Raw genomic sequence first — 7,458 nt, 5'->3', positions numbered from 1 at the left:
CCACAAGTAGGCTTGCATTCACACTGCAATGAAGTTACTGTGAAAATCCTTCAGTCGCCACACTCAGGCGCCTGTTCGGGTACACTGAGGGAGAATTCAGCATGGCCAATGCACCTCAGCAACACGTCTTTCAGAATGTGGGAGGAAACCGGTGCGCCCGGGGAAAACCCACACAGACACGGGAAGAAAATGCAGGCTCTGCACAGACAGTGACCCAAGTCAGGAATTGAACCAGGGTTCCTGGCGCTGTGAGGCAGCAGTGCTAACCACTGTGCCACCGTGCCGCAAAACAACAGACCTGCACTAAAATAGAGACAGAAATTGATTCCACTTTTAAAAATTTTGTTTTACTTTCACCTATACTTGGTCGTGTGTGTGTGTGTGTGTGTGTGTGTGTGTCTGTGTCTATGTGAATCTTAGCCAAAGTTTTCTGGCCCTTCCCACCAGCGGGATTAGAACATCCTGCCAATGGCAAACCTCCATGATGAGTTTCCACCATTGGCCATGGCAGGTCACCTGTTCCACCGTAAAACACGCCACTGCTGTGGAAAAACAAATAAGCCTTCTTTTTGGTATAAATACAAACCTCTTGCTGCTGGGTCATTTTAAATTGACTCACGCACTCCCAAGGGTTAAAAAGAAACACCAACACTCACGTACAAATACATCTGATCAGAGAAAATAGAAGGTAACACTTCAAAATTGTCCATGACAAGTGTTACAATCAGTCTGGTAATAACTCAATGACCAGATCTCGGTGAAGAACCCAGTGTACGCATGAAAAATCCAAATGCTTTCACGGAGTAATTATTGGATGACAGTGGAACCAATGAATGTGTACTGCCAAGTTGACTTCAAATATATTTTTCAAATCTTTTTTCCACCTTTTGCTTTCTTAATTTCCTGAAGATAATAACTCATGACGGCTCGAAAGCATCATTGTTTTCACAGCTTCTACGACCTCTCAAAGTGAGTAGCCGGAATTTTACTGTTCCACCCGCCATGGGAATCGGAGTGGGAGAGGGGCGGACCATGGAAAGGTCCATCGACCTCGGGCGGGACTTTATGGTTTCGGGACAAGCGAGGCAGTAAAATCCTGTCCAGTGACATTCAAATGTGACCTGAGACAGTGATTATCAACAGGCTATTTGGCCAACTGGGATAAGACAGGTGAACCTAATGTTATCCTTAACCAACCTCCTGCTTGCCATCTGGTGGCACAGTGGTTCGCATTGTTGCTTCACGCTGCCTGGAACCGGATTCAATTCCAGCCTCGGGTGACTGTCTGTGTGGAGTTTGCATGTTCTCCCCGTGTCTGCGTGGGTTTCCTCCGGGTGCTCCGGTTTCCTCCCACAATCCAAAGATGTGTGTATTAGGTGCATTCGCCATGCTAAATTGCCCCTTAGTGTCTGGGGGATTAGCAGGGTTAATACGTGGGGTTATGGGGAGAGCGCTTGTGTGGGACTGTTGTCAGTGCAGGCCCGGTGGGCCAAATGGCCTTCTTCTGTACTGTGTAGATTGTATGATTCTATCTCATCAATTTTTTTTCTTCTGCAGGACTGAAGAGATAGTGAAAGTCATTTTCTTATCGACTGAATGGAGGTGTTCCGTAAAGCAGTCATTCAATTTGCGTTTGGTCTCCTCCAATGCACAGCAACTGCATTGTGTGTAAATTCTGCACTCTCACCCCTCTTGTCTTCTACCCTATCACAGAACTACCCTTTCACTTACTTAAAACTTATGATCTTTCTAAATTTACCGCATTCTGTCAGAAACAAAGAACAAACAAAGAACAATACAGCACAGGAACAGGCCCTTCGGCCCTCCAAGCCCGTGCCGCTCCCTGGTCCAAACTAGACCATTCTTTTGTATCCTTCCATTCCCACTCCATTCATATGGCTATCTAGATAAGTTTTAAACGTTCCCAGTGTGTCCGCCTCCACCACCTTGCCTGGCAGTGCATTCCAGGCCCCCACCACCATCTGTGTAAAATATGTCCTTCTGATATCTGTGTTAAACCTCCCCCCCTTCACCTTGAACCTATGACCCCTCGTGAACGTCACCACCGACCTGGGGAAAAGCTTCCCACCGTTCACCCTATCTATGCCTTTCATAATTTTATACACCTCTATTAAGTCTCCCCTCATCCTCTGTCTTTCCAGGGAGAACAACCCCAGTTTACCCAATCTCTCCTCATAACTAAGCCCCTCCATACCAGGCAACATCCTGGTAAACCTCCTCTGTACTCTCTCCAAAGCCTCCACGTCCTTCTGGTAGTGTGGCGACCAGAACTGGACGCAGTATTCCATATGCGGCCGAACCAACGTTCTATACATCTGCAACATCAGACCCCAACTTTTATACTCTATGCCCCGTCCTATAAAGGCAAGCATGCCATATGCCTTCTTCACCACCTTCTCCACCTGTGACATCACTTTCAAGGATCTGTGGACTTGCACACCCACGTCCCTCTGCGTATCTATACCCTTTATGGTTCTGCCATTTATCGTATAGCTCCTCCCTACATTAGTTCTACCAAAATGCATCACTTCGCATTGATCAGGATTGAACTCCATCTGCCATTTCTTTGCCCAAATTTCCAGCTTATCTATATCCTTCTGTAGCCTCTGACAATGCTCCTCACTATCTGCAAGTCCTGCCAATTTTGTGTCGTCCGCAAACTCACTGATCACCCCAGTTACACCTTCTTCCAGATCGTTTATATAAATCACAAACAGCAGAGTTCCCAATACAGAGGCCTGCGGAACACCACTAGTCACAGGCCTCCAGCCGGAAAAAGACCCTTCCACTACCACCCTCTGTCTTCTGTGACCAAGCCAGTTCTCCACCCATCTCGCCACCTCCCCCTTTATCCCATGAGATCCAACCTTTTGCACCAGCCTACCATGAGGGACTTTGTCAAACGCTTTACTAAAGCCCCCACTAAAGAAAGGCCATCATCATTGAGTGGAATTTTCCTGAAATTGCCCAGGATGCTGGAGCAAGTGGGAAAAGCTGTATGAAACTCCCTGGTTTCACAACCGCCTCTTCAGGCCAAATCAAAGAGCACTCTGTGCAATTTCAAAGTGCTGGCGAGGATTACACAGCCAGCTGGTGGGGCGCCACCAAACCTGGCTTTCCAAGATTGGGGCACCCTCTCAAAGTAAAGTTAAAGGCTGTCCCCCCTGCCCTGCTCCTTCATGGACACCAGGATCCCCAGGGGATAAAGGGAATATCCCCAATCTTTGCATACAGAGGGGCAACTGCCCCCTACCACTAAAAGATCTGTGAAACCCAACTCCACACTAGGCAAGATTCCCCTCTGCACCGGAATTGGGCACTACCTTCTCATCGTCTCCACCTCCCATTATCCATCGGACCTCCCCTCACACATAAGGGAATCCCCCCAATGGGGCTACACAAAGGACCCTCTACTGATAGTGTCAACCTGCCAAGTTGGCACTACCAGTTTGCTAGGGGGTAATGTCAGGGCACTGCCCTGCCATGTCTCTCACCACCTGGGGGGGCTATACTCCCATCTGAGTCCCCGCCGTGTACATCATGACTGGTTTTCAAAAACCAGTACTGATTCCTGCCGACGTGCCACATCTTATGGTCCCGGAATCAATGGCGTTAAGTTGGATAATGATGTAAAAATCCATTCAAATTCATGGAAACCATGTCTTTCCTGGGCATGAAGCTGATGATGTCACCGGCAGGAGGAGCAGGGAAGATCTCAAACTGAGATCTTGCTACCACAAATCCCATCGTGGCCTTCTTGCAAGAGTTAGTGGCCAGAACGGATTTGTGCCCGCGGTGAACAAGTCCCTGAGAACCACGCCTGTTAACTCTGTTTCTCTGTTCACAGATGCCACCTGATCTGCTGAGTATCAACATTTTTATGTTTTTGCAATCACTCATGTTGATGTGGTGTCTCCTGTACATGATGATCAGAAGTACAATGGTGATTTTGAACCCTTTTCCCCTTGTTAGTTCTAATTCAGGTCCTTCAAGCATTATGCAAGAGCTGGTGCTGGTGGTGGTTGAGGATTCTTCAGACGAGGTCTTGGGAAAGCATTGCCACATGACCCATACTTACCCTTCACCGGTACAGAAAAATCTCAATGGGCAGCCAAGGCAAGCGGTGGATTAGTCACATGGTGAACCACACTAAGTGAGCAGGCAGAGGTGTGGGGGACAGGGAAAGTATCTAAGTGTCCCTGTTGTAGGGTGAAGAACACTCTCTGTTCACAGCTGGATGCAGCTGCCGAACATTGGGCATGGGGTGAGTGGGATGTCACCTCAACCAAAGGAACAATGCTGGATACAGCAGCAGGAATTGTGTGAGCTGCTATTAGTGTTTCCAGAGGCACTCGGTACTTTTGGGGAGAAACTTGAGGAATCTGTCACCGGCCCGTGTCTCAGGCCTCTGCACTGATGCCCACCTCCATAGCAAGAGTGGTCATTTCCGGTGGCAGACCACCAGGCGCATGGTGGAACTTAGTCTGCCATTTAAATGGGATTGAAGATAGCCTTGTCTTGGCTATTCAGCATCTCACTAAAGTGCAGTAAATTTCCCTTTGGCTCTTGGCGAACAGGGAAGTTTCAGTGAGCTATAAGAGAGAAGATGAGGATTTGGAGATGGGATCTTTGGTGAAAGTGATCCCAACCTTGGGTCACGGCATGGTGATACACGCAGCATGGTGGCACAGTGGTTAGCACTGCTGCCTCACAGCGCCAGGGACCCGGGTTCAATTCCGGCCTCGGGTCACTGTCTGTGTGGAGTTTGCACATTCTCCCCATGTCTGCGTGGGTTTCCTCCGGGTGCTCCGGTTTCCTCCCACAGTCCAAAGATGTGTGGGTTAGGTTGATTGGCCATGCTAAATTGACCCTAGTGTCAGGGGATTAACAGGGTAAATATGTGGGGTAATGGGAATAGGGCCTGGGTGGGATAGCGGTCGGTGCAGACTTGATGGGCCGAATGGCCTCCTTCTGCACTGTGGGGATTCTATGAGATTTTATGAGAACCTTCTCCGTTACCCTTCATGCCAACATCAACCTTCCCTCCATCCCCACCCCATCCATCTCACTCCAAGCCTTCCTCCACCTCCCAGGGGGGTCCTTATCGAATGTACAGAAGAGATATATGTCAGTTATACAGAGAGATTAGCAAAGCTCAGGTTGTTCTCCTTAGAGCAGAGAGTGCAATGAGGGGTTTTAATCGAGGTTTTCAAAATCATGAATGGTTTGGATGGTGCAAATAATGTGGCAGAGGGATCTGTAACCAGAGGAGATGGATTTAAGTTGATTAATAAAATCCCAGGAGATATAGTGAGCTGTTATGATGCGCTGCCTGAAAGGAAACTTGTAGCAAACTCAGTTGTAACATTGAAAAGACAATATGAAAAAAAAATGAATGGAAGCAAATATTACAGGGCAATGAAGAACGAGAAGGAGAACGAGATCAATTGGGTGGTTCTCCCAAAGAGCTGACATCGGCACAATGGATCGAATGAGCTCCTGTGTAACATCACTCTATAATTTGATGATTCTATAGGCGGGATTCTCCAGTGTTGTCTGTGGCAGAACCTTTGCAAGCGTGAATGGAAAACTTGGCAGTCCACTCAAAACTCACTTCACTCTCAGCAGCATCGGAAAATCCCAACCATGAACTAGGATGGAAGGTTTCGGCCTCCGACTCCCAAGTTCCCCATTAGCCTCTTCAAATTCTCATTGTTAATACTTCGTATGATGCTATTTAAGTAACTGATTCAGGGATCATAGAATCATAGGATCCCTACAGTGCAGAAGGAGGCCATTTGGTCCATTGAGCCTTCACCGACAACAATCCCACCCAGGCTCTATGTCCGTAACCCCACATATTTACCCTGCTAATCCTCCTGACACTAAGGGGCAATTTAGTATGGCCAACCCACCGAACCTGCACATCTTTGGATTGTGGGAGGAGACCGGAGCATACAGAGGAAACCCACATAGACACAGGGAGAATGTGCAAACTCCACACAGTCACCCGAGGCTGGAATCAAACCCGGGTCCCTGATGCTGTGAGGCATCAGTGCTAACCACTGTGCCAGCATACGACAGACAAAAATAATAAAGAAAAGCCTGGAGAAACACAAATCGTGTAAAAATGGCAAAATTATCCAGCAAAATCTAACATCACTTCTCGGAAGCTTCAGCAAAGTGCAATCATAAATGCACTAAAGAAATGCCAGCAATTTCCATGTTAGTTCTTCTAATCACCTGCCTTAACTTCGGTGGCAAGTCTGTGGAAATGATGTCCAAGATCGTTAATGCTGTTACTCCAGGGATTTTCACCAACCCTCTGCCAAGGTTCCGGCGGGAGATCAGGAAACTACTGCAGAGATTCTACCCTCACCATTTGTTCTTCAACCTGTCATCTTACTCGGCAAAAAAGCTGCTGAGCAGACCAGCTCCCAAGACTCCCGGTGTACCCATTTTACATGGATATGTTGTGCATCTGTGAACGATTTCCCTTTGTAGTTATGTCATCTTGCATGTCGATCAGGCTCGCGCCGAACTCTTCATGATCCCTACAATCACACATCACAAACTGCAGTGAGCAATGAATCACTTGTTCAATTTACACACCTGCCTGTCACCAATGTTCCCAATGGTCCTCACAAAATCCAGTTACATTAGGGGGGGGATCTGGTATTTACACTTTGTATTTTTTAATCTCATTAACAGGACTGATAGGAACAAAGTCAGCTGCTTTCCCTTTGAAATAGAAGCAGGAATCACTTTTTAACCTTGGATTGTAGGGAGTGCTGCTGATAATTTGTATATCTAAACAAAAGGCATCAGGGAGTTCACATTAAAGACAAGTTTATTCTCAGATAATTTATTGCATAGTTACAGTCTGTAACAGTTAGATAATGAATTATTCTATATTTAAAATCCACTCTGAAGTAATGAATTATTCTCAACTCACAGTCCATTGCCCTTCGATAGCGAAGGTTGGAATCTGTCAAGAATAGATAATGAATAATTCCATATTTTCAGTCCATTCTTAGATCATTGAGTATTTTGTATTTTATTCTCTTCCTGCTGTTGCTCCACTTTATTTTGGTTTCATTAACTGTCTTGTTTTGATATTATGTGCTTTGCTTTCATTTATTCTGCAGATGAAGGAACCATTTTGTTATGCTAATGAAGGAGGGTCAACCACTGTGAACAAGCTATTAAATGTGGAACATGAATACCATTTCTTGTTTGTCGCATCGTATTCTCTGTGTTTTACTGCTCTGTCATATTTAATTCATGAAAAATATCTATGATACTGAAATATGATTCAGCAAGCCCTTCCTTTTGAGACCATTCAACTTCCTGTTAGCACCACTTGACTTCCTGTTTCACGTTTGTGCACTACCTTTTGTGTCAACCTTTTCTCATTGTCAAAATTATATTTTTAAT

Source organism: Mustelus asterias, chromosome 10 (assembly GCF_964213995.1).
Source record: "Mustelus asterias chromosome 10, sMusAst1.hap1.1, whole genome shotgun sequence".
NCBI classification, from domain to species: Eukaryota; Metazoa; Chordata; class Chondrichthyes; order Carcharhiniformes; family Triakidae; genus Mustelus; species Mustelus asterias.
Note: the sequence above shows the minus strand (reverse complement) of the source record.